The following is a 27,776-nucleotide window of genomic DNA, read 5'->3' on the forward strand; positions in this document are numbered from 1 at the left end:
TTCAATATTTTTGTTTGTTGTGATAAAAACTTACGAGTAACCTTGTAATAAATTCTCATTTTTTTACTCAAAAACAATAATTTAAACATACATAAATAGTAAAAAAACTAAAAAATGCCAAACATTTCCTACTCTTTGTGCTATACATAAATAGCATATAAAGAACCAAGTTATTAAATTAATACAATTATAATATATTTAGAAAATGGTAAAATATAAATATTTGGCGAAATTTCAAGTTTACAGTTATTCATAATTTTTGAGTTACAACAAAAAAATATCGGTATTTAAAAATAAAATTCGTTTCTCCTGATAATTTAAAACAGTAATTGGTATATATTTCTTTTGACAATGTGTACCAAATACCTACATACAATTTGACACCAGAAAATCACCTGCAAAGTTAAACATTGAAAAAGTTTAGTTTAATTGCTCAAAATATTTTATTCAAAGTATAGTATAGTAAAACCTCTCAATAACGGACTTTCTATTAAACGGAATTCTCCATATAACGGAAAATGTCAATAGTCCCGGTGCAAATAATATACAAAATGTCTACCTCTCTACATGACGGAAAATTCTTTATAACTGAAAAATGCTTGGTCCTATGCGATTTCGTTAAAGTGAAGTTTTACTTTATATTATAAATTACGGTGTATCATTGTTTTTCGCTACTAACATAATATGATAGATGCTTATTTTCGGATAAGTTATAATAATTATCAATTTATTACTATTTTTTTTTCTTAACAACATGTTTTTCGACATTTGTACATAATTTTCCGTATATTTTGAGTATTTAATATCTCTGAATGATGTAAAAAAGGTTAAGTTATTTACAATTTATTAAAAGAAAAAATATTCATAGTACCTAAAAAGTGTGCGTTATTATGAAAGTAAGATGTTTGCAAATTATATATTTACTTCAAAGTATATATGACTGTAAAGTGTAAATAATTAATAATATACTATTTATTATTCTCTAGACAAAATAACAAGTATAGATAAGTATAAAGCTGAGTTTTGTGTAACGTGTGACCTTTTAAGTATATTTTTGTTTGCAAGTAGTTAAATATTTATGAAAAAGATGTCAGCGCACTGTTTGTTTTTTCTCTCTAGTGCACGCCTAACATTGACAAAATATACATTCATTCAAAATTATTTATTTTTTTCTGTTATTTTAGAGCAAAATCATCCAGTATAAAAAATTTGAGAGTATGACTTATCAATTTGTTTAAATATCGTCTCAAAAAAATTTAAAATTATTTAAATTTACAAACATTTATATTTTTATTCAAATAATAATAAAATATAATACCGAAATGCCAAATCCTCAAAAATATTATCCTTTGTATAATTTTTGTGATAGTCAATTTTACTCTAAAATTACTCAAAAATCATGTAAAAAAAAAATATGATAGGGGTCTGAGAGAGAACAAATATTGTGTTAACATCTTTTGTGCAAGTGGTTGTACTCTTATGTATACTAGGTATACTACATTACTACCTATCATTATTATTATTATATACTTATATCACTGATCTTCGTGTCTAATTCTTGTAAGTCATTAAAAAATATAAACAAATTCAACGGTGTGTTTAAATTTGTTATACCTACATTGTCTGGTATATAAAAAATTAGTGAATGTCAGATTATGTAACAAAAATGTTTTATAATTTCATATGACTAAAAGTTGTTACCTGTTTAGCTTATAGCGTATGTATATCTTGTAGGTAACTGCTAATTATTTATTATCATTTTAAAATCGAGAATATAGGTAACCCGATTGCAGTATAAACGCTTTCTATGTCAAAGTGCGTAGAATTAATGATATATACATTATATGTTATATATTGTTATATGATACGAAATTGACGTTCTAAAAAAACACTGATGTCTGATGGTAAATATTTTATTAAGTTAACTTATTAATTTATTGTTTGTTACTCATTATACATCTGTATAATTATTGTAACCTAAAGATAATCAATTATAAATAGGCGTTAACTACAAATTCCTGTGATTACCAACATTTATATAACAATATATTCGTGTAAATGTCTACCTATTATATGCCCTATAAATATTTAAAAATTAAAAATTTTTGAATAATGCATATGCCATTTTCATAATATCACTTAAAAGTTTTAATTAGTATGTATTCGTTGAAGGTGTAGCTGTGTAGGTATACTCTACATCTATGATCTATCTCGTGTTCAAGATTTAGTTCTTCAGTTACAAGTTTTCCAATTCGAATATATACGAGTAATATCTCCTTTATAGGAACGTATATATTTTATTCTTAGTACTGCATCTTTGTTATCATATAGTTATATTTATGAGTCTTGTATAACTTTATAATAATTTAATATTCCAACAATATTACAAAGGAGTACAAAAAATTAAATATTTTGTAAGTAGGTACACTTAAAAATTCAAAAATATCAACCTAACTAAAATTCATTATTATAGTTAAGGAATGGTTACTCGCGGTAATACCTAGGTAATAGTCAATAATACGATAATAAAGCATGATAATTAGGTAGGTACTGTCCAATAGACAATAGTGTCCAACTAAATGATAAAATCAGTATTTTATCTAACTAGATTCATATCAAATGTATATTCAAAACTATATATTTTCTAATAATATTCATGACAGTAGTTTGTTACACATCGTCATATACTCACATACTAGAAATACCATAGTGGTTAATTTGTTATTTGGCATTGAAAATATCAGATGTATAAAAACAACCCATTTTTATTGTCATTAAAAAATACTAAAATTGCAATAATCGCGAAATGTATTAACTACCGAACTATAAATATGTTTGTTATGCCACATAGACTAATACACATGCTTAACTTGTATACTATTATTTATATATTTATGTTTAAATATTTTTGGATTGGTAAGTTAAGTGTGTATTATGTTAACAGTTTTAATATTAAAGTATCGTATAAGTTATATACTTATAAGTTATTACGCACATGCATGTGGTAACATGGGTAACATGGGTAAATTTTCTATAGCGTTGTTGGTACCTTTAATAACCATAAGTGAGTTACGTAAATTGTTTTATATTTTTATATCGTATAAAATAAAATAAATTTAAAATTAAAATTATCTAAAATTAGCGTAGGTACTTACATAATTTTCAACAGTCAAAACACCAAATCTATTTTAGTAACTAATGCTTAAATTTTCACCATCAATATATTTTTTGAAAGTGCATCTAGTTTATACGTTTGAGGGTCAATGGTAATAATTCCCCAGTACTATTCTTAATTGTTTCTTAATAATTAGACAAATAAAAAGAGGAGAAAGTAGGTAACCATTTTGCTGAATAAAAATTATTAAGTGTCGAGTTTAACTATTATCATTGAGTCACTGTAATGTCTATGTTAAAATTGAATGCAACGATATACGTATCATTTAAATATATCAATGGCGTTCCTACAAGGTTGATACATTTTTTTGGTGGAGTAGCTTAGTGTAATACATGTTTTATTTTTAAAAAACAAGACTTCGAAATGGGGGGGGGGGGCAAATGCTTACTTGACTTTTCCCTCGAAAACGCTTCTGGATGTACAGTGGATATAATATTATAATCGTAAATTGTGCGCAGTTTCAGGTTTCAGGACTTGTGCAGTGTAAACGCGCCCGTCTGTATAAAGTATAAAAATTCATTAATATATGTAATATTTTTATAAATGATTTAGTATTTTAAGGTCTTATAATTGGATTTTATAATGTATATATAATATAGGGACCTCCGCTCGGTTAACGTTGTCATCTCAGCAAATCGGCATTTTACGCAAGTGTGTTATTGTATTGCGATGAAATGTGACAATTATTGCATTTTATCAACAGTCCCGTGTGAAACTATAGTTTAGGTTAGTTATCCACAACTTGTTCAGATCAAGAGCAGATGCACTCGTTTACATCCCATTACGATTTATTCAGTTTTACTAAAGAAAAAAAATTTCGTCACGATAACTCCCTGACGAGTTCCTGTTATATGATTAGAATCTAAAATAGCTTATGGTAGTTGTGGGGGAGGGTGCACACTCAAATTCCAATATTTACTTCCACGTTAGGTTGTGGTATAAAAATATATTTTTTTTAAATCATAGTTTGAATGTTATTTATTCAAATTAAAAAAAAAAATCAAAATTTGTTCTTATGGTACGATACTAAACTGACGTATCTTCCTGACTTCCTCGTGATTCTACAGTACATACTATAAGGCGATAAATTGTTTTTAACTCTCTCTGCTATCGTAGTATTTAACAACATAATCGAGAAAGTCCTATTATAAACGCAAATGATATGTGTGCATCTGAGAAACGGTATTGCTTCAACCGGAAGCCTAACCTCGATATCTAGACACTATTATTAATATAATTTACATACATTGTCTCTATTGACAACCGTATTCAAAATAGTCTCAATGTAGTACCTACATATATTATTATTACTATTATATTCCACTATACGCGACCGGGCGACTTAACAGTTAACACTTTATTTCATGATTTTCCACCGTGAATAGTTTGGTGTTATTGTTATTTGAAAATGTATAATAAATAATAATAGATGTATTATAAAAGTTGTTACTAATTAGTGATTACCAACCTTGGTGTGCCTGGTTATAAACTCAATTGTAATTTCCGCTTAGCGGTTGTCCTTCTTCGTATTTTGAGTAATATGATTAATTATTGCCCAAACGTACATAAAACGTCATTGATTGTCATTGGATTCATTGAGTTTTCTGCGGATCAATAAAAAAAAATATCGAAACGTCTCCTTCTGTAATTTAGTTATTTTTTATTGATTCAATTAAGCTTCGTCTACATTAAACTTTTTTTTTTGACAATATTTAAATCAAATTTTGAGGTAAATGTGAATATTAAGCTTTATATATATTATATTCTAAATTTTAGATAAATATTGCCAAAAAAAAAAAAATCAAGTATAATATAGTATTGCAAAAGTATTTAGGTTAATTGCGTTGTATTATATGTGTTCACGTCCTTGCAAAGTAATAGAGTAGGTATAAAAAATGTATGTTGTAAAGCATTATAGATACTTATAGCCTATATGGGGAAGAGGGGGGGGGATGTACTGTGGCATAGTTAATTTGCTTACTGTTTATACAAATACAACTCATATAAGTACCTAAAGTATAGTTGTAAACCAAAACACAAATATCTAATGTATAAAAATGCGATTACGGATTAATAGCATCACACTCATCATTTTAATGTTTTTTCCACGATTGTACTTGTCTATAGTAACCTACAACTTGCAGGATTTCGAGTTATTAAATACTTCAAATCATGACGTATTTATACATCAATACATCATATATTAGGTACATCCGTTACATTTCATTAATAAGAAATAGCGGTTACAAATAATACCTTTTTATATCCACCATTATGTCTCAGATGATAATAAAAAATAATCCGGGCTTAAAGAAAAATGTCCATCACAAAATCGATGATTTGCATCAGTGATACAACTAACATAACGCAATCGCCAATCCACTATCTAAAGTAAAAATAATCGTTGATCAGAACACAGGTGTTTAATTACACTAAAAAAATTAAAATTTGTTTTTTCTATTATAATAGCACTGTCATTATAGTAATACTTAGTTTAGATAGCATTTGAAGTTTGAGATTTTTGAAATATGCTCGATTTTTATAATTTAGCAATGTTATTTGGATTTCAAACTATTCTCCTTAATTCTTATTTCACTTCCTATAACATCATAACCTAAAAATTATATTATTTACAATAATTAAATATACACGGTGAGAACACTGCCTACTTCTGACTAGTTCAGAGTACCTAATATATAAACAGTGATGACGAATCAATGCAGATGTCATTGGCAATTTGAAAAATCCCATGTATAAGAAAAACCTATTAATGAAAAATAATAAAGCAATTCACAGATGACATTGAACGGTGGTGTTCGTCTTTTGTGTAATATTTTATTATTTGCATGTTTAACTGAGCTGGTCGTGCCTCATACTTGTGTAGTATACAACACGATTTGCAACCAAATATTACCTATTAACAATCATAAAGCATTTCGTCAGCATATTTTTTAAACTAAGTTTACTATTTTAAATAAGGTATAGCTTTAGGTAATAGATATTGTAAGTATATATCCTGAACAGAATATATATTAAAATCTATTATGTTTCTTAAACAAAATAATATTTTGAGGCATCACGTAGTCCTATCCCTAAGCCGTTTTTTCCCATCACATTTCAGTCTTAAAACATTATCGATATTACATAACATATAATATTATGTACAATAACTGTGCAAACAAAACGTATACCTACACAATTTTATTTTTATTCTACGGTTGTCCATAAAAAATGTTTTAGCATAAATTGATTTAACTTTACGTCGAATAGGTACATCGTTATAACTGCCGCGTACAAAGGCATTATTACTATAACGGGTAGTGTGTGTGCTACTGCGCTATACTCGTACAGTCTACTCAAAGAATAACATGTCATACCCATTTAATGTTTAATAAGTATTATATTTTATGTACAATGCCACAGACTTAAAGTTGAAAAAAGACGCATTAATGCAGTGGCGTGTATCCAAAAAAAAAAAATTGTTGTCGCTCAAATAATTTTAGGTGACCTAACCTTTATACTTTTGTTATACCTAGTACCTACAGATAAAATGTCGCTTAATTGTATTCCTATTATTTAATGTAATACTAATTTAATTAGTAAATTACATTTTTGCACTAGTTGTGCATAGGTTTTGAAAAAAATACATAAATAAAAAAAAGCGGATAAGTGGATACCGCTCTGCTGTACATTAGAGGGGAGGGGTGGACCTCTGACTAGGGTGATAGGTTTCATTGTATACGAAAAACGATTCTGAACGGCGATGATTTGTCAGTCTAGGATATAGGTGTATTATATAAAATATTATCATATATTCAATTTTGAAACAAATATTTTATTTTTCAATTAGGACGCATTTTGCATAAGACAATAAGGCATGGTTAATCAATTTTTCCAAAAACATTGCATATAGTTATCATAATTCATAATACTTTATATAGTTATATTATATCATAGATATACATATACCTGGTTTGAGGATAAATCGTTATCGTTACGCTATTTCGTAAAAATTTGAAATTCAAACGCACTTAAAATTTTTCCTATAATGATGCTTCGAGTTTTCTCCATAACTACCTGAAGGAAAACTTATGGAAAACTTAGTGTGGTATTTTTAATTCTTAGTTATAAACACAAAATATTTTGAGATTTTTCAACTTCAAAATTACTTGCACATTTTCGCGTTTTCGACAGATTTCGTAAAAATTTGAACTATAACGCTTATAAAAAAAATTGTGACAAACGATTTTTAATTTTTTTCGCTACAATAAGAACAACTCATAAGGAACTTTGTATTAAATTTTCAAGTATTTTTGGTCATTCAAAATTTTTTTACTGACACTTCATAAAAAAATTATCATAAAAATCGAAAATTTTAGTGGTCTATAAATAACTAAAAAAAAGTCAAACATTTTTGAAAATTAAACTGTATATAGATAACACTAACATAAACATAAAGTGAATATTTAAAGTATTTACAGTGATTAGTTTTTGAATAAAAACCATGTAAAAAAATCAATTTGGTCAAAAACTGGTTTTCCCTAAAAATTCCCGTTTTTCGTCACTTTATTTCTTGTTTTTCTCGATTTTTTTGAAAACTGTAGGAAAATATTTACAATTAACCTCTATAATGCACCAATGATATTCACTTTTCAATAAGAAACCACCATCATTGTTTGAAATTGAAGCATTATTTGGACTAGTTATGCTGTACACAGACACAAAAAAAAAACAAACATCATTGTAAAATCAATACATTCATCACTTCGTTCAGAATCTAAAACCACTAAACATTTTCAAGAAAAATAAATGAAATAAAAAATGAAGGCTAATTATGATAAAATTATTTTTTTTAGTTGAACATGGTTAAATATATTTGAAAATGGTGTCCACAAAAATAAACTAGAGCTATATTTTGAAAATAAAATTGGAATGGGGGTATTGGAGCCGAAGGCAAATAATTTTTAAGGATCAAAAAAGAAATTTGGAAAAAATTATGGCCTTTGAATACACAATGAAGACTGCTCTTTGTGTTCTTGAGAAAAATAAATGAAATAAAAAATGAAAGAAAATTTAATCATGAAATTATGTTTTTTTAGTGGCAAGAGGCTTATTAAGTTTAACAATTGTGTCCACAAAAATAAACTAGAGCTATATTTTGAAAATAAAATTGGAATGGGGGTATTGGAGCCCGAAGGCAAATGATTTTTAATGATCAAAAAAGAAATTTGGAAAAAATTATGGCCTTTGAATACACAATGAAGACTGCACTTTGTATACTCAAGAAAAATTAATGATGGATAATTAAATAATGGTAAAATTATTTTTTTAAGTTGAACATGGTTAAAAAAGTTTCAAAATTGTGTCCACAAAAATGAACAAGAGCTATATTTTGAAAATAAAATTGGAAAGGGAGTATTGAAGCCCGCAGGCAAATGATTTTTAAGGATCAAAAAAGAAATTTGGAAAAAATTATGATCTTTGAATACACAATGAAGACTGCTCATTGTATTCTTGACAAAAATAAATGAAATAAAAAATGAAAGATAATTAAATCATGATAAAATTATGTTTTTTAGTGGCAAGTGGCTTATAAAGTTTAAAAATTGTGTCCACAAAAATAAACTAGAGCTATATTTTGAAAATAAAATGGGAAGAGGGTATTGTGATCGTGATCGTGATCGTGATCTTGATAGTGATCGTGAATGTGATTGGATTGTGAATGACAATGACAATAACAATGACAATGTATATTCTCAGGAAAAAAACAGAAGGATAGTTTAATAAAAGTAAATTATTTTAGTTTTTTAGTGACAAGGTACTAATACAGTTTAAAAATTGTGTCGAAAAAAAAATACAAGAGCTTTATTTTGAAAGTAAAATTGGAAAGGGGGTATTGGAGCCCACAGGCAAATGATTTTTAAGGATCAAAAAAGAAATTTGGAAAAAATTATGGCCTTTGAATACACAATGAAGACTGCACTATGTATTCTCAAGAATAATAAATGATGGATAATTAAATAATAAAAAATTTTTTTTTTTTAGTTTTACATGGTTGAAAAAGTTTGAGAATTGTTTTCACAAAAATGAACAAGAGCTATATTTTCAAAATAAAATTGGAAAGGGGGTATTGGAGCCCGCAGGCAAATTATTTTTAAGGATCAAAAAAGAAATTTGGAAAAAATTATGATCTTTGAATACACAATGAAGCCTGCACTATGTATTCTCAAGAAAAATAAAAGAAAGATAATTCAATCATGATAAAATTATTTTTTTTAATTGAACATGGTTAAAAAAGTTTGAGAATTGTGATCACAAAAATGAACAAGAGCTATATTTTGAAAATAAAATTGGAAAGGGGGTATTGGAGCCCGCAGGCAAATGATTTTTAAGGATCACAAAAGAAATTTGGAAAAAATTATAATCTTAGAATACACAATGAAGACTGTTCTTTGTATTCTTAATAAAAATAAATGAAATAAAAAGTGAATGAAAATTTAATCATGATAAATTATGTTTTTTAGTGGCTAGTGGCTTATTAAGTTTAACAATTGTGTCCACAAAAATAAACTAGAGCTATATTTTGAAAATAAAATTGGAATGGGGGTATTGGAGCCCACAGGCAAATGATTTTTAAGGATCAAAAAAGAAATTTGGAAAAAATTATGGCCTTTGAATACACAATGAAGACTGAACTTTGTATTTTAAAGAAAACTAAATGAATGATAATTCAATCATTATAAAATTATTTTTTTTAGTTGAACATGGTTAAAAAAGCTTGAGAATTGTGACCACAAAAATGAACAAGAGCTATAATTTGAAAATAAAATTGGAAAGGGGGTATTGGAGCCCGCAGGCAAATGATTTTTAATGATAACAAAAGAAATTTGGAAAAAATTATAATCTTAGAATACACAATGAAGACTGTTCTTTGTATTCTTAATGAAAATAAATGAAATACAAAATGAAAGAAAATTTAATCATGATAAATTATGTTTTTTAGTGGCAAGTAACTTATTAAGTTTAACAATTGTGTCCACAAAAATAAACTAGAGCTATATTTTGAAAATAAAATTGGAATGGGGGTATTGGAGCCTGAAGGCAAATGATTTTTAAGGATCAAAAAAGAAATTTGGAAAAAATTATGGCCTTTGAATACACAATGAAGACTGCACTTTGTATTCTCAAGAAAAATAAATGATGGATAATTAAATAATGATAAAATTATTTTTTTAAGTTGAACATGGTAAAAAAGTTTCAAAATGGTGACCACAAAAAAAAACTAGAGCTATATTTTGAAAATAAAATTGGAAAGGGGGTATTGGAGCCCGCAGGCAAATGATTTATAAGGATCAAAAAAGAAATTTGGAAAAAATTATGGCCTTTGAATACACAATGAAGACTGCTCTTTGTATTCTTGAGAAAAATAAATGAAATAAAAAATGAAAGAAAATGTAATCATGAAATTATGTTTTTTAGTGGCAAGTGGCTTATTAAGTTTAACAATTGTGTCCACAAAAATAAACTAGAGCTATATTTTGAAAATAAAATTGGAATGGGGGTATTGGAGCCCGAAGGCAAATGATTTTTAAGGATCAAAAAAGAAATTTGGAAAAAATTATGGCCTTTGAATACACAATGAAGACTGCACTATGTATTCTCAAGAATAATAAATGATGGATAATTAAATAATAAAAAATTTTTTTTTTTTAGTTTTACATGGTTGAAAAAGTTTGAGAATTGTGATCACAAAAATGAACAAGAGCTATATTTTCAAAATAAAATTGGAAAGGGGGTATTGGAGCCCGCAGGCAAATTATTTTTAAGGATCAAAAAAGAAATTTGGAAAAAATTATGATCTTTGAATACACAATGAAGCCTGCACTATGTATTCTCAAGAAAAATAAAAGAAAGATAATTCAATCATGATAAAATTATTTTTTTTAATTGAACATGGTTAAAAAAGTTTGAGAATTGTGATCACAAAAATGAACAAGAGCTATATTTTGAAAATAAAATTGGAAAGGGGGTATTGGAGCCCGCAGGCAAATGATTTTTAAGGATCAAAAAAGAAATTTGGAAAAAATTATGGGTTTTGAACACACGATGAAGACTGCATTTTGTATTCTCAAGAAAAACAAATGAAATAAAAAATGAAAGAAAATTTAATCATGATAAATTATGTTTTTTAGTGGCAAATGGCTTATTAAGTTTAACAATTGTGTCCTCAAAAATAAACTAGAGCTATATCTTGAAAATAAAAATGGAGAGGAGGTAATGGCACCCGCAGGCAAATTACTTTTTAAAGAACAAAAAAAAAATTTGGCAAAAATTATGGGCTATGAATACACAATGAAGACTGAACTTTGTATTTTAAAGAAAAATAAATGATGGATAATTCAATCATGATAAAATTATTTTTTTTAGTTGAAAATGGTTAAAAAATTTTGAGAATTGTGACCACAAAAATGAACAACAGCTATATTTTGAAAATCAAATTGGAATGGGAGTATTGGAGCCCGAAGGCAAATGATTTTTAAGGATCAAAAAAGAAATTTGGAAAAAATTATAATCTTAGAATACACAATGAAGACTGCTCTTTGTATTCTTGAGAAAAATAAATGAAATAAAAAATGAAAGAAAATTAAATCATGAAATTATGTTTTTTAGTGGCAAGTGGCTTATTAAGTTTAACAATTGTGTCCACAAAAATAAACTAGAGCTATATTTTGAAAATAAAATTGGAATGGGGGTATTGGAGCCCGAAGGCAAATGATTATTAAGGATCAAAAAAGAAATTTGGAAAAAATTATGGCCTTTGAATACACAATGAAGACTGCACTTTGTATACTCAAGAAAAATTAATGATGGATAATTAAATAATGGTAAAATTATTTTTTTAAGTTGAACATGGTTAAAAAAGTTTCAAAATTGTGTCCACAAAAATAAACTAGAGCTATATTTTGAAAATAAAAATGGGAAGGGGGTATTGGAGCCCGCAGGCAAATTATTTGTAAGGATCAAAAAAGGAATTTGGAACAAATTATGGGCTTTAAACACACGATGAATACTGCATTTTGTATTCTCAAGAAAAACAAATGAAAGAAAAAATGAAAGAAAATTTAATCATGATAAATTATGTATTTTAGTTGCAAGTGGCATATTAAGTTTAACAATTGTGTCCACAAAAATAAACTAGAGCTATATTTTGAAAATAAAAATGAGAAGGGGGTATTGGAGCCCGCAGCAAACGTTTTTTAAGGATCAAAAAAGAAATTTGGAAAAAATTATGATCTTTGAAAACACAATGAAGACTGTTCTTTGTATTATTAATAAAAATAAATGAAATAAAAAATGAAAGAAAATTTAATCATGATAAATTATGTTTTTTAGTGGCAAGTGGCTTATTAAGTTTAACAATTGTGGCCACAAAAATAAACTAGAGCTATATTTTGAAAATAAAATTGGAATGGGGGTATTGGAGCCGAAAGCAAATAATTTTTAAGGATCAAAAAAGAAATTTGGAAAAAATTATGATCTTTGAATACACAATGAAGACTGCTCATTGTATTCTTGACAAAAATAAATGAAATAAAAAATGAAAGAAAATTAAATCATGAAATTATGTTTTTTAGTGGCAAGTGGCTTATTAAGTTTAACAATTGTGTCCACAAAAATAAACTAGAGCTATATTTTGAAAATAAAATTGGAATGGGGGTATTGGAGCCCGAAGGCAAATGATTTTTAAGGATCAAAAAAGAAATTTGGAAAAAATTATGGCCTTTGAATACACAATGAAGACTGCACTTTGTATTCTCAAGAAAAATAAATGATGGATAATTAAATAATGATAAAATTATTTTTTTAAGTTGAACATGGTTAAAAAAGTTTCAAAATTGTGTCCACAAAAATAAACTAGAGCTATATTTTGAAAATAAAATTGGAAAGGGGGTATTGGAGCCCGCAGGCAAATTATTTGTAAGGATCAAAAAAGGAATTTGGAACAAATTATGGGCTTTGAACACACGATGAAGACTGCATTTTGTATTCTCGAGAAAAACAAATGAATGAAAAAATGAAAGAAAATTTAATCATGATAAATTATGTATTTTAGTTGCAAGTGGCATATTATTTTTAACAATTGTGTCCACAAAAATAAACAAGTGCTATATTTTGAAAATAAAATTGTAAAGAGGGTATTGGCGCCCGCAGGCAAATGATTTTTAAGGATCAAAAAAGAAATTTGGAAAAAATTATGGCCTTTGAATACACAATGAAGACTGCACTTTGTATTCTCAAGAAAAATAAATGATGGATAATTAAATAATGATAAAATTATTTTTTTAAGTTGAACATGGTTAAAAAAGTTTCAAAATGGTGACCACAAAAAAAAACTAGAGCTATATTTTGAAAATAAAATCGGAATGGGGGTATTGGAGCCGAAGGCAAATGATTTTTAAGGATCAAAAAAGAAATTTGGAAAAAATTATGGTCTTGGAATTCAGAATGAAGACTGCACTATGTATTCTCAAGAATAATAAATGATGGATAATTAAATAATAAAAAAATTATTTTTTTTTAGTTTTACATGGTTGAAAAAGTTTGAAAATTGTGACCACTAAAATGAACAACAGCTATATTTTGAAAATCAAATTGGAATGGGAGTATTGGTGCCTGCAGGCAAATGACTTTTTAAGGATCAAAAAAGAAATTTGGAAAAAATTATGATCTTTGAATACACAATGAAGACTGCACTATGTATTCTCAAGAAAAATAAAAGAAAGGTAATTAAATCATGATAAAATTATTTTTTTTAGTTGAACATGGTTAAAAAAGTTTGAAAATTGTGACCACAAAAATGAACAAGAGCTATATTTTGAAAATAAAATTGGAAAGGGGGTATTGGAGCCCGCAGGCAAATAACTTTTTAAGGAACAAAAAAAAAATTTGGAAAAAATTATGGGCTTTGAATACACAATGAAGACTGCATTTTGTATTTTAATGAAAAATAAATGAAAGATAATTAAATCATGATAAATTATGTTTTTTAGTGGCAAATGGCTTATTAAGTTTAACAATTGTGTCCTCAAAAATAAACTAGAGCTATATTTTGAAAATAAAATTGGAAAGGGAGTATTGGTGCCCGCAGGCAAATGACTTTTTAAGGATCAAAAAAGAAATTTGGAAAAAATTATGATCTTTGAATACACAATGAAGACTGCACTATGTATTCTCAAGAATAATAAATGATAGATAATTAAATAATAAAAAAATTATTTTTTTTAGTTTTACATGGTTGAAAAAGTTTGAAAATTGTGACCACTAAAATGAACAAGAGCTATATTTTGAAAATAAAATTGGAAAGGGGGTATTGGAGCCCGTAGGCAAATGAATGATTTTTAAGGATCAAAAAAGAAATTTGGAAAAAATTATAATCTTAGAATACACAATGAAGACTGCTCTTTGTATTCTTGAGAAAAATAAATGAAATAAAAAATGAAAGAAAATTTAATCATGATAAATTATGTATTTTAGTTGCAAGTGGCATATTAAGTTTAACAATTGTGGCCACAAAAATAAACTAGAGCTATATTTTGAAAATAAAATTGGAAAGGGGGGATTGGAGCCCGCAGGCAAATTATTTGTAAGGATCAAAAAAGAAATTTGGAAAAAATTATAATCTTAGAATACACAATGAAGACTGCTCATTGTATTCTTGACAAAAATAAATGAAATAAAAAATGAAAGAAAATTAAATCATGAAATTATGTTTTTTAGTGGCAAGTGGCTTATTAAGTTTAACAATTGTGTCCACAAAAATAAACTAGAGCTATATTTTGAAAATAAAATTGGAATGGGGGTATTGGAGCCCGAAGGCAAATGATTTTTAAGGATCAAAAAAGAAATTTGGAAAAAATTATGGCCTTTGAATACACAATGAAGACTGCACTTTGTATTCTCAAGAAAAATAAATGATGGATAATTAAATAATGATAAAATTATTTTTTTAAGTTGAATATGGTTAAAAAAGTTTCAAAATTGTGTCCACAAAAATAAACTAGAGCTATATTTTGAAAATAAAATTGGAAAGGGGGTATTGGAGCCCGCAGGCAAATTATTTGTAAGGATCAAAAAAGGAATTTGGAACAAATTATGGGCTTTGAACACACGATGAAGACTGCATTTTGTATTCTCAAGAAAAACAAATGAATGAAAAAATGAAAGAAAATTTAATCATGATAAATTATGTATTTTAGTTGCAAGTGGCATATTATTTTTAACAATTGTGTCCACAAAAATGAACAAGTGCTATATTTTGAAAATAAAATTGTAAAGAGCGTATTGGCGCCCGCAGGCAAATGATTTTTAAGGATCAAAAAAGAAATTTGGAAAAAATTATGGCCTTTGAATACACAATGAAGACTGCACTTTGTATTCTCAAGAAAAATAAATGATGGATAATTAAATAATGATAAAATTATTTTTTTAAGTTGAACATGGTTAAAAAAGTTTCAAAATGGTGACCACAAAAAAAAACTAGAGCTATATTTTGAAAATAAAATCGGAATGGGGGTATTGGAGCCGAAGGCAAATGATTTTTAAGGATCAAAAAAGAAATTTGGAAAAAATTATGGTCTTGGAATTCAGAATGAAGACTGCACTATGTATTCTCAAGAATAATAAATGATGGATAATTAAATAATAAAAAAATTATTTTTTTTTAGTTTTACATGGTTGAAAAAGTTTGAAAATTGTGACCACTAAAATGAACAACAGCTATATTTTGAAAATCAAATTGGAATGGGAGTATTGGTGCCTGCAGGCAAATGACTTTTTAAGGATCAAAAAAGAAATTTGGAAAAAATTATGATCTTTGAATACACAATGAAGACTGCACTATGTATTCTCAAGAAAAATAAAAGAAAGGTAATTAAATCATGATAAAATTATTTTTTTTAGTTGAACATGGTTAAAAAAGTTTGAAAATTGTGACCACAAAAATGAACAAGAGCTATATTTTGAAAATAAAATTGGAAAGGGGGTATTGGAGCCCGCAGGCAAATAACTTTTTAAGGAACAAAAAAAAAATTTGGAAAAAATTATGGGCTTTGAATACACAATGAAGACTGAACTTTGTATTTTAATGAAAAATAAATGAAAGATAATTAAATCATGATAAATTATGTTTTTTAGTGGCAAATGGCTTATTAAGTTTAACAATTGTGTCCTCAAAAATAAACTAGAGCTATATTTTGAAAATAAAATTGGAAAGGGAGTATTGGTGCCCGCAGGCAAATGACTTTTTAAGGATCAAAAAAGAAATTTGGAAAAAATTATGATCTTTGAATACACAATGAAGACTGCACTATGTATTCTCAAGAATAATAAATGATAGATAATTAAATAATAAAAAAATTATTTTTTTTAGTTTTACATGGTTGAAAAAGTTTGAAAATTGTGACCACTAAAATGAACAAGAGCTATATTTTGAAAATAAAATTGGAAAGGGGGTATTGGAGCCCGTAGGCAAATGAATGATTTTTAAGGATCAAAAAAGAAATTTGGAAAAAATTATAATCTTAGAATACACAATGAAGACTGCTCTTTGTATTCTTGAGAAAAATAAATGAAATAAAAAATGAAAGAAAATTTAATCATGATAAATTATGTATTTTAGTTGCAAGTGGCATATTAAGTTTAACAATTGTGGCCACAAAAATAAACTAGAGCTATATTTTGAAAATAAAATTGGAAAGGGGGGATTGGAGCCCGCAGGCAAATTATTTGTAAGGATCAAAAAAGAAATTTGGAAAAAATTATAATCTTAGAATACACAATGAAGACTGCTCATTGTATTCTTGACAAAAATAAATGAAATAAAAAATGAAAGAAAATTAAATCATGAAATTATGTTTTTTAGTGGCAAGTGGCTTATTAAGTTTAACAATTGTGTCCACAAAAATAAACTAGAGCTATATTTTGAAAATAAAATTGGAATGGGGGTATTGGAGCCCGAAGGCAAATGATTTTTAAGGATCAAAAAAGAAATTTGGAAAAAATTATGGCCTTTGAATACACAATGAAGACTGCACTTTGTATTCTCAAGAAAAATAAATGATGGATAATTAAATAATGATAAAATTATTTTTTTAAGTTGAATATGGTTAAAAAAGTTTCAAAATTGTGTCCACAAAAATAAACTAGAGCTATATTTTGAAAATAAAATTGGAAAGGGGGTATTGGAGCCCGCAGGCAAATTATTTGTAAGGATCAAAAAAGGAATTTGGAACAAATTATGGGCTTTGAACACACGATGAAGACTGCATTTTGTATTCTCAAGAAAAACAAATGAATGAAAAAATGAAAGAAAATTTAATCATGATAAATTATGTATTTTAGTTGCAAGTGGCATATTATTTTTAACAATTGTGTCCACAAAAATGAACAAGTGCTATATTTTGAAAATAAAATTGTAAAGAGCGTATTGGCGCCCGCAGGCAAATGATTTTTAAGGATCAAAAAAGAAATTTGGAAAAAATTATGGCCTTTGAATACACAATGAAGACTGCACTTTGTATTCTCAAGAAAAATAAATGATGGATAATTAAATAATGATAAAATTATTTTTTTAAGTTGAACATGGTTAAAAAAGTTTCAAAATGGTGACCACAAAAAAAAACTAGAGCTATATTTTGAAAATAAAATCGGAATGGGGGTATTGGAGCCGAAGGCAAATGATTTTTAAGGATCAAAAAAGAAATTTGGAAAAAATTATGGTCTTGGAATTCAGAATGAAGACTGCACTATGTATTCTCAAGAATAATAAATGATGGATAATTAAATAATAAAAAAATTATTTTTTTTTAGTTTTACATGGTTGAAAAAGTTTGAAAATTGTGACCACTAAAATGAACAACAGCTATATTTTGAAAATCAAATTGGAATGGGAGTATTGGTGCCTGCAGGCAAATGACTTTTTAAGGATCAAAAAAGAAATTTGGAAAAAATTATGATCTTTGAATACACAATGAAGACTGCACTATGTATTCTCAAGAAAAATAAAAGAAAGGTAATTAAATCATGATAAAATTATTTTTTTTAGTTGAACATGGTTAAAAAAGTTTGAAAATTGTGACCACAAAAATGAACAAGAGCTATATTTTGAAAATAAAATTGGAAAGGGGGTATTGGAGCCCGCAGGCAAATAACTTTTTAAGGAACAAAAAAAAAATTTGGAAAAAATTATGGGCTTTGAATACACAATGAAGACTGAACTTTGTATTTTAATGAAAAATAAATGAAAGATAATTAAATCATGATAAATTATGTTTTTTAGTGGCAAATGGCTTATTAAGTTTAACAATTGTGTCCTCAAAAATAAACTAGAGCTATATTTTGAAAATAAAATTGGAAAGGGAGTATTGGTGCCCGCAGGCAAATGACTTTTTAAGGATCAAAAAAGAAATTTGGAAAAAATTATGATCTTTGAATACACAATGAAGACTGCACTATGTATTCTCAAGAATAATAAATGATAGATAATTAAATAATAAAAAAATTATTTTTTTTAGTTTTACATGGTTGAAAAAGTTTGAAAATTGTGACCACTAAAATGAACAAGAGCTATATTTTGAAAATAAAATTGGAAAGGGGGTATTGGAGCCCGTAGGCAAATGAATGATTTTTAAGGATCAAAAAAGAAATTTGGAAAAAATTATAATCTTAGAATACACAATGAAGACTGCTCTTTGTATTCTTGAGAAAAATAAATGAAATAAAAAATGAAAGAAAATTTAATCATGATAAATTATGTATTTTAGTTGCAAGTGGCATATTAAGTTTAACAATTGTGGCCACAAAAATAAACTAGAGCTATATTTTGAAAATAAAATTGGAAAGGGGGGATTGGAGCCCGCAGGCAAATTATTTGTAAGGATCAAAAAAGAAATTTGGAAAAAATTATAATCTTAGAATACACAATGAAGACTGCTCATTGTATTCTTGACAAAAATAAATGAAATAAAAAATGAAAGAAAATTAAATCATGAAATTATGTTTTTTAGTGGCAAGTGGCTTATTAAGTTTAACAATTGTGTCCACAAAAATAAACTAGAGCTATATTTTGAAAATAAAATTGGAATGGGGGTATTGGAGCCCGAAGGCAAATGATTTTTAAGGATCAAAAAAGAAATTTGGAAAAAATTATGGCCTTTGAATACACAATGAAGACTGCACTTTGTATTCTCAAGAAAAATAAATGATGGATAATTAAATAATGATAAAATTATTTTTTTAAGTTGAATATGGTTAAAAAAGTTTCAAAATTGTGTCCACAAAAATAAACTAGAGCTATATTTTGAAAATAAAATTGGAAAGGGGGTATTGGAGCCCGCAGGCAAATTATTTGTAAGGATCAAAAAAGGAATTTGGAACAAATTATGGGCTTTGAACACACGATGAAGACTGCATTTTGTATTCTCAAGAAAAACAAATGAATGAAAAAATGAAAGAAAATTTAATCATGATAAATTATGTATTTTAGTTGCAAGTGGCATATTATTTTTAACAATTGTGTCCACAAAAATAAACAAGTGCTATATTTTGAAAATAAAATTGGAAAGAGGGTATTGGCGCCCGCAGGCAAATGATTTTTAAGGATCAAAAAAGAAATTTGGAAAAAATTATGGCCTTTGAATACACAATGAAGACTGCACTTTGTATTCTCAAGAAAAATAAATGATGGATAATTAAATAATGATAAAATTATTTTTTTAAGTTGAACATGGTTAAAAAAGTTTCAAAATGGTGACCACAAAAAAAAACTAGAGCTATATTTTGAAAATAAAATTGGAATGGGGGTATTGGAGCCGAAGGCAAATGATTTTTAAGGATCAAAAAAGAAATTTGGAAAAAATTATGATCTTTGAATACACAATGAAGCCTGCACTATGTATTCTCAAGAAAAATAAAAGAAAGGTAATTAAATCATGATAAAATTATTTTTTTTAGTTGAACATGGTTAAAAAAGTTTGAAAATTGTGACCACAAAAATGAACAAGAGCTATATTTTGAAAATAAAATTGGAAAGGGGGTATTGGAGCCCGCAGGCAAATAACTTTTTAAGGAACAAAAAAAAAATTTGGAAAAAATTATGGGCTTTGAATACACAATGAAGACTGAACTTTGTATTTTAATGAAAAATAAATGAAAGATAATTAAATCATGATAAATTATGTTTTTTAGTGGCAAATGGCTTATTAAGTTTAACAATTGTGTCCTCAAAAATAAACTAGAGCTATATTTTGAAAATAAAATTGGAAAGGGAGTATTGGTGCCAGCAGGCAAATGACTTTTTAAGGATCAAAAAAGAAATTTGGAAAAAATTATGATCTTTGAATACACAATGGAGCCTGCACTATGTATTCTCAAGAAAAATAAAAGAAAGTTAATTCAATCATGATAAAATTATTTTTTTTAATGAAAATGGTTAAAAAAGTTTGAGAATTGTGACCACAAAAATGAACATGAGCTATATTTTGAAAATAAAATTGGAAAGGGGGTATTGGAGCCCGCAGGCAAATGATTTTTAAGGATCAAAAAAGAAATTTGAAAAAAATTATGATCTTTGAATACACAATGGAGCCTGCACTATGTATTCTCAAGAAAAATAAAAGAAAGTTAATTCAATCATGATAAAATTATTTTTTTTAGTTGAACATGGTTAAAAAAGTTTCAAAATTGTGTCCACAAAAATAAACTAGAGCTATATTTTGAAAATAAAATTGGAAAGGGAGTATTGGAGCCCGCAGGCAAATTATTTGTAAGGATCAAAAAAGGAATTTGGAACAAATTATGGGCTTTGAACACACGATGAAGACTGCATTTTGTATTCTCAAGAAAAACAAATGAAAGAAAATTTAATCATGATAAATTATGTATTTTAGTTGCAAGTGGCATATTAAGTTTAACAATTGTGTCCACAAAAATAAACTAGAGCTATATTTTGAAAATAAAAATGAGAAGGGGGTATTGGAGCCCGCAGGCAAATGTTTTTTAAGGATCAAAAAAGAAATTTGGAAAAAATTATGATCTTTGAAAACACAATGAAGCCTGCACTATGTATTCTCAAGAAAAATAAAAGAAAGATAATTCAATCATGATAAAATTATTTTTTTTTAGTTGAACATGGTTAAAAAAGTTTGAGAATTGTGATCACAAAAATGAACAAGAGCTATATTTTGAAAATAAAATTGGAAAGGGAGTATTGAAGCCCGCAGGCAAATGATTTTTAAGGATCAAAAAAGAAATTTGGAAAAAATTATGATCTTTGAATACACAATGAAGACTGCTCATTGTATTCTTGACAAAAATAAATGAAATAAAAAATGAAAGAAAATTAAATCATGAAATTATGTTTTTTAGTGGCAAGTGGCTTATTAAGTTTAACAATTGTGTCCACAAAAATAAACTAGAGCTATATTTTGAAAATAAAATTGGAATGGGGGTATTGGAGCCCGAAGGCAAATGATTTTTAAGGATCAAAAAAGAAATTTGGAAAAAATTATGGCCTTTGAATACACAATGAAGACTGCACTTTGTATTCTCAAGAAAAATAAATGATGGATAATTAAATAATGATAAAATTATTTTTTTAAGTTGAACATGGTTAAAAAAGTTTCAAAATTGTGTCCACAAAAATAAACTAGAGCTATATTTTGAAAATAAAATTGGAAAGGGGGTATTGAAGCCCGCAGGCAAATTATTTGTAAGGATCAAAAAAGGAATTTGGAACAAATTATGGGCTTTGAACACACGATGAAGACTGCATTTTGTATTCTCAAGAAAAACAAATGAATGAAAAAATGAAAGAAAATTTAATCATGATAAATTATGTATTTTAGTTGCAAGTGGCATATTATTTTTAACAATTGTGTCCACAAAAATAAACAAGTGCTATATTTTGAAAATAAAATTGGAAAGAGGGTATTGGCGCCCGCAGGCAAATGATTTTTAAGGATCAAAAAAGAAATTTGGAAAAAATTATGGCCTTTGAATACACAATGAAGACTGCACTTTGTATTCTCAAGAAAAATAAATGATGGATAATTAAATAATGATAAAATTATTTTTTTAAGTTGAACATGGTTAAAAAAGTTTCAAAATGGTGACCACAAAAAAAAACTAGAGCTATATTTTGAAAATAAAATTGGAATGGGGGTATTGGAGCCGAAGGCAAATGATTTTTAAGGATCAAAAAAGAAATTTGGAAAAAATTATGATCTTTGAATACACAATGAAGCCTGCACTATGTAGTCTCAAGAAAAATAAAAGAAAGGTAATTAAATCATGATAAAATTATTTTTTTTAGTTGAACATGGTTAAAAAAGTTTGAAAATTGTGAGCACAAAAATGAACAAGAGCTATATTTTGAAAATAAAATTGGAAAGGGGGTATTGGAGCCCGCAGGCAAATAACTTTTTAAGGAACAAAAAAAAAATTTGGAAAAAATTATGGGCTTTGAATACACAATGAAGACTGAACTTTGTATTTTAATGAAAAATAAATGAAAGATAATTAAATCATGATAAATTATGTTTTTTAGTGGCAAATGGCTTATTAAGTTTAACAATTGTGTCCTCAAAAATAAACTAGAGCTATATTTTGAAAATAAAATTGGAAAGGGAGTATTGGTGCCCGCAGGCAAATGACTTTTTAAGGATCAAAAAAGAAATTTGGAAAAAATTATGATCTTTGAATACACAATGAAGACTGCACTATGTATTCTCAAGAATAATAAATGATAGATAATTAAATAATAAAAAAATTATTTTTTTTAGTTTTACATGGTTGAAAAAGTTTGAAAATTGTGACCACAAAAATGAACAAGAGCTATATTTTGAAAATAAAATTGGAAAGGGGGTATTGGAGCCCGCAGGCAAATAACTTTTTAAGGAACAAAAAAAAAATTTGGAAAAAATTATGGGCTTTGAATACACAATAAAGACTGAACTTTGTATTTTAATGAAAAATAAATGAAAGATAATTAAATCATGATAAATTATGTTTTTTAGTGGCAAATGGCTTATTAAGTTTAACAATTGTGTCCTCAAAAATAAACTAGAGCTATATTTTGAAAATAAAATTGGAAAGGGAGTATTGGAGCCCGCAGGCAAATGATTTTTAAGGATCAAAAAAGAAATTTGGAAAAAATTATGATCTTTGAATACACAATGAAGACTGCACTTTGTATACTCAAGAAAAATTAATAATGGATAATTAAATAATGGTCAAATTATTAGTTGAACATGGTTAAAAAAGTTTCAAAATTGTGTCCACAAAAATAAACAAGAGCTATATTTTGAAAATAAAATTGGAATGGGGGTATTGGAGCCCGCAGGCAAATTATTTTTAAGGATCAAAAGAGAAATTTGGAAAAAATTATGGGTTTTGAACACACAATGAAGTCTGCACTTTGTATTCTCAAGAAAAATAAAAGAAAGATAATTCAATCATGATAAAATTATTTTTTTTAGCTGAACATGGTTAAAAAAGTTTGAGAATTGTGATCACAAAAATGAAAAAGAGCTATATTTTGAAAATAAAATTGGAAAGGGAGTATTGGAGCCCGCAGGCAAATGATTTTTAAGGATCACAAAAGAAATTTGGAAAAAATTATAATCTTAGAATACACAATGAAGACTGTTCATTGTATTATTAATAAAAATAAATGAAACAAAAAATGAAAGAAAATTTAATCATGATAAATTATGTTTTTTAGTGGCAAGTAGCTTATTAAGTTTAACAATTGTGGCCACAAAAATAAACTAGAGCTATATTTTGAAAATAAAAATGAGAAGGGGGTATTGGAGCCCGCAGGCAAATGTTTTTTAAGGATCAAAAAAGAAATTTGGAAAAAATTATGATCTTTGAAAACACAATGAAGCCTGCACTATGTATTCTCAAGAAAAATAAAAGAAAGATAATTCAATCATGATAAAATTATTTTTTTTTAGTTGAACATGGTTAAAAAAGTTTGAGAATTGTGATCACAAAAATGAACAAGAGCTATATTTTGAAAATAAAATTGGAAAGGGAGTATTGAAGCCCGCAGGCAAATGATTTTTAAGGATCAAAAAAGAAATTTGGAAAAAATTATGATCTTTGAATACACAATGAAGACTGCTCATTGTATTCTTGACAAAAATAAATGAAATAAAAAATGAAAGAAAATTAAATCATGAAATTATGTTTTTTAGTGGCAAGTGGCTTATTAAGTTTAACAATTGTGTCCACAAAAATAAACTAGAGCTATATTTTGAAAATAAAATTGGAATGGGGGTATTGGAGCCCGAAGGCAAATGATTTTTAAGGATCAAAAAAGAAATTTGGAAAAAATTATGGCCTTTGAATACACAATGAAGACTGCACTTTGTATTCTCAAGAAAAATAAATGATGGATAATTAAATAATGATAAAATTATTTTTTTAAGTTGAACATGGTTAAAAAAGTTTCAAAATTGTGTCCACAAAAATAAACTAGAGCTATATTTTGAAAATAAAATTGGAAAGGGGGTATTGGAGCCCGCAGGCAAATTATTTGTAAGGATCAAAAAAGGAATTTGGAACAAATTATGGGCTTTGAACACACGATGAAGACTGCATTTTGTATTCTCAAGAAAAACAAATGAATGAAAAAATGAAAGAAAATTTAATCATGATAAATTATGTATTTTAGTTGCAAGTGGCATATTATTTTTAACAATTGTGTCCACAAAAATAAACAAGTGCTATATTTTGAAAATAAAATTGGAAAGAGGGTATTGGCGCCCGCAGGCAAATGATTTTTAAGGATCAAAAAAGAAATTTGGAAAAAATTATGGCCTTTGAATACACAATGAAGACTGCACTTTGTATTCTCAAGAAAAATAAATGATGGATAATTAAATAATGATAAAATTATTTTTTTAAGTTGAACATGGTTAAAAAAGTTTCAAAATGGTGACCACAAAAAAAAACTAGAGCTATATTTTGAAAATAAAATTGGAATGGGGGTATTGGAGCCGAAGGCAAATGATTTTTAAGGATCAAAAAAGAAATTTGGAAAAAATTATGATCTTTGAATACACAATGAAGCCTGCACTATGTAGTCTCAAGAAAAATAAAAGAAAGGTAATTAAATCATGATAAAATTATTTTTTTTAGTTGAACATGGTTAAAAAAGTTTGAAAATTGTGACCACAAAAATGAACAAGAGCTATATTTTGAAAATAAAATTGGAAAGGGGGTATTGGAGCCCGCAGGCAAATAACTTTTTAAGGAACAAAAAAAAAATTTGGAAAAAATTATGGGCTTTGAATACACAATGAAGACTGAACTTTGTATTTTAATGAAAAATAAATGAAAGATAATTAAATCATGATAAATTATGTTTTTTAGTGGCAAATGGCTTATTAAGTTTAACAATTGTGTCCTCAAAAATAAACTAGAGCTATATTTTGAAAATAAAATTGGAAAGGGAGTATTGGTGCCCGCAGGCAAATGACTTTTTAAGGATCAAAAAAGAAATTTGGAAAAAATTATGATCTTTGAATACACAATGAAGACTGCACTATGTATTCTCAAGAATAATAAATGATAGATAATTAAATAATAAAAAAATTATTTTTTTTAGTTTTACATGGTTGAAAAAGTTTGAAAATTGTGACCACAAAAATGAACAAGAGCTATATTTTGAAAATAAAATTGGAAAGGGGGTATTGGAGCCCGCAGGCAAATAACTTTTTAAGGAACAAAAAAAAAATTTGGAAAAAATTATGGGCTTTGAATACACAATAAAGACTGAACTTTGTATTTTAATGAAAAATAAATGAAAGATAATTAAATCATGATAAATTATGTTTTTTAGTGGCAAATGGCTTATTAAGTTTAACAATTGTGTCCTCAAAAATAAACTAGAGCTATATTTTGAAAATAAAATTGGAAAGGGAGTATTGGAGCCCGCAGGCAAATGATTTTTAAGGATCAAAAAAGAAATTTGGAAAAAATTATGATCTTTGAATACACAATGAAGACTGCACTTTGTATACTCAAGAAAAATTAATAATGGATAATTAAATAATGGTCAAATTATTAGTTGAACATGGTTAAAAAAGTTTCAAAATTGTGTCCACAAAAATAAACAAGAGCTATATTTTGAAAATAAAATTGGAATGGGGGTATTGGAGCCCGCAGGCAAATTATTTTTAAGGATCAAAAGAGAAATTTGGAAAAAATTATGGGTTTTGAACACACAATGAAGTCTGCACTTTGTATTCTCAAGAAAAATAAAAGAAAGATAATTCAATCATGATAAAATTATTTTTTTTAGCTGAACATGGTTAAAAAAGTTTGAGAATTGTGATCACAAAAATGAAAAAGAGCTATATTTTGAAAATAAAATTGGAAAGGGAGTATTGGAGCCAGCAGGCAAATGATTTTTAAGGATCACAAAAGAAATTTGGAAAAAATTATAATCTTAGAATACACAATGAAGACTGTTCTTTGTATTATTAATAAAAATAAATGAAACAAAAAATGAAAGAAAATTTAATCATGATAAATTATGTTTTTTAGTGGCAAGTAGCTTATTAAGTTTAACAATTGTGGCCACAAAAATAAACTAGAGCTATATTTTGAAAATAAAATTGGAATGGGGGTATTGGAGCCGAAAGCAAATAATTTTTAAGGATCAAAAAAGAAATTTGGAAAAAATTATGATCTTTGAATACACAATGAAGACTGCACTTTGTATTCTCAAGAAAAATAAATGATGGATAATTCAATCATGATAAAATTATTTTTTTTAATGAAAATGGTTAAAAAAGTTTGAGAATTGTGACCACAAAAATGAACATGAGCTATATTTTGAAAATAAAATTGGAAAGGGGGTATTGGAGCCCGCAGGCAAATGATTTTTAAGGATCAAAAAAGAAATTTGAAAAAAATTATGATCTTTGAATACACAATGGAGCCTGCACTATGTATTCTCAAGAAAAATAAAAGAAAGTTAATTCAATCATGATAAAATTATTTTTTTTAATGAAAATGGTTAAAAAAGTTTGAGAATTGTAACCACAAAAATGAACATGAGCTATATTTTGAAAATAAAATTGGAAAGGGGGTATTGGAGCCCGCAGGCAAATGATTTTTAAGGATCAAAAAAGAAATTTGAAAAAAATTATGATCTTTGAATACACAATGGAGCCTGCACTATGTATTCTCAAGAAAAATAAAAGAAAGTTAATTCAATCATGATAAAATTATTTTTTTTAGTTAAACATGGTTAAAAAAGTTTCAAAATTGTGTCCACAAAAATAAACTAGAGCTATATTTTGAAAATAAAATTGGAAAGGGGGTATTGGAGCCCGCAGGCAAATAACTTTTTAAGGAACAAAAAAAAAATTTGGAAAAAATTATGGGCTTTGAATACACAATGAAGACTGAACTTTGTATTTTAATGAAAAATAAATGAAAGATAATTAAATCATGATAAATTATGTTTTTTAGTGGCAAATGGCTTATTAAGTTTAACAATTGTGTCCTCAAAAATAAACTAGAGCTA

At 26.8% G+C, this 27,776-nt stretch overlaps 1 long non-coding RNA gene across 2 annotated transcripts in view; it reads right to left on the reverse strand.

Annotated features, from left to right (window-relative positions):
• Positions 1 to 232: 232 nt before the first annotated feature.
• The window catches only part of LOC149055979 (uncharacterized), a 77,514-nt gene continuing 49,970 nt past the window's right edge, over positions 233 to 27,776 (reverse strand). The window contains exons 1-5 of one of the 2 annotated variants that reach the window (XR_016191701.1): positions 5,665 to 5,784; positions 5,432 to 5,561; positions 4,644 to 4,779; positions 3,564 to 3,672; positions 233 to 395 (exon numbers count right to left, since the gene is read on the reverse strand). This is a non-coding gene — a long non-coding RNA (uncharacterized LOC149055979). Of the gene's footprint in view, positions 396 to 3,563; positions 3,673 to 4,643; positions 4,780 to 5,431; positions 5,562 to 5,664; positions 5,785 to 27,776 lie in introns of those variants that run through there. The other variant, XR_016191700.1, reaches the window with a different exon arrangement.

The sequence above is a fragment of the Diuraphis noxia genome, unplaced genomic scaffold, assembly GCF_037042655.1.
Source record: "Diuraphis noxia isolate RWA-SAM2 unplaced genomic scaffold, SU_Dnox_SAM2 contig0004, whole genome shotgun sequence".
Taxonomy (NCBI): domain Eukaryota; kingdom Metazoa; phylum Arthropoda; class Insecta; order Hemiptera; family Aphididae; genus Diuraphis; species Diuraphis noxia.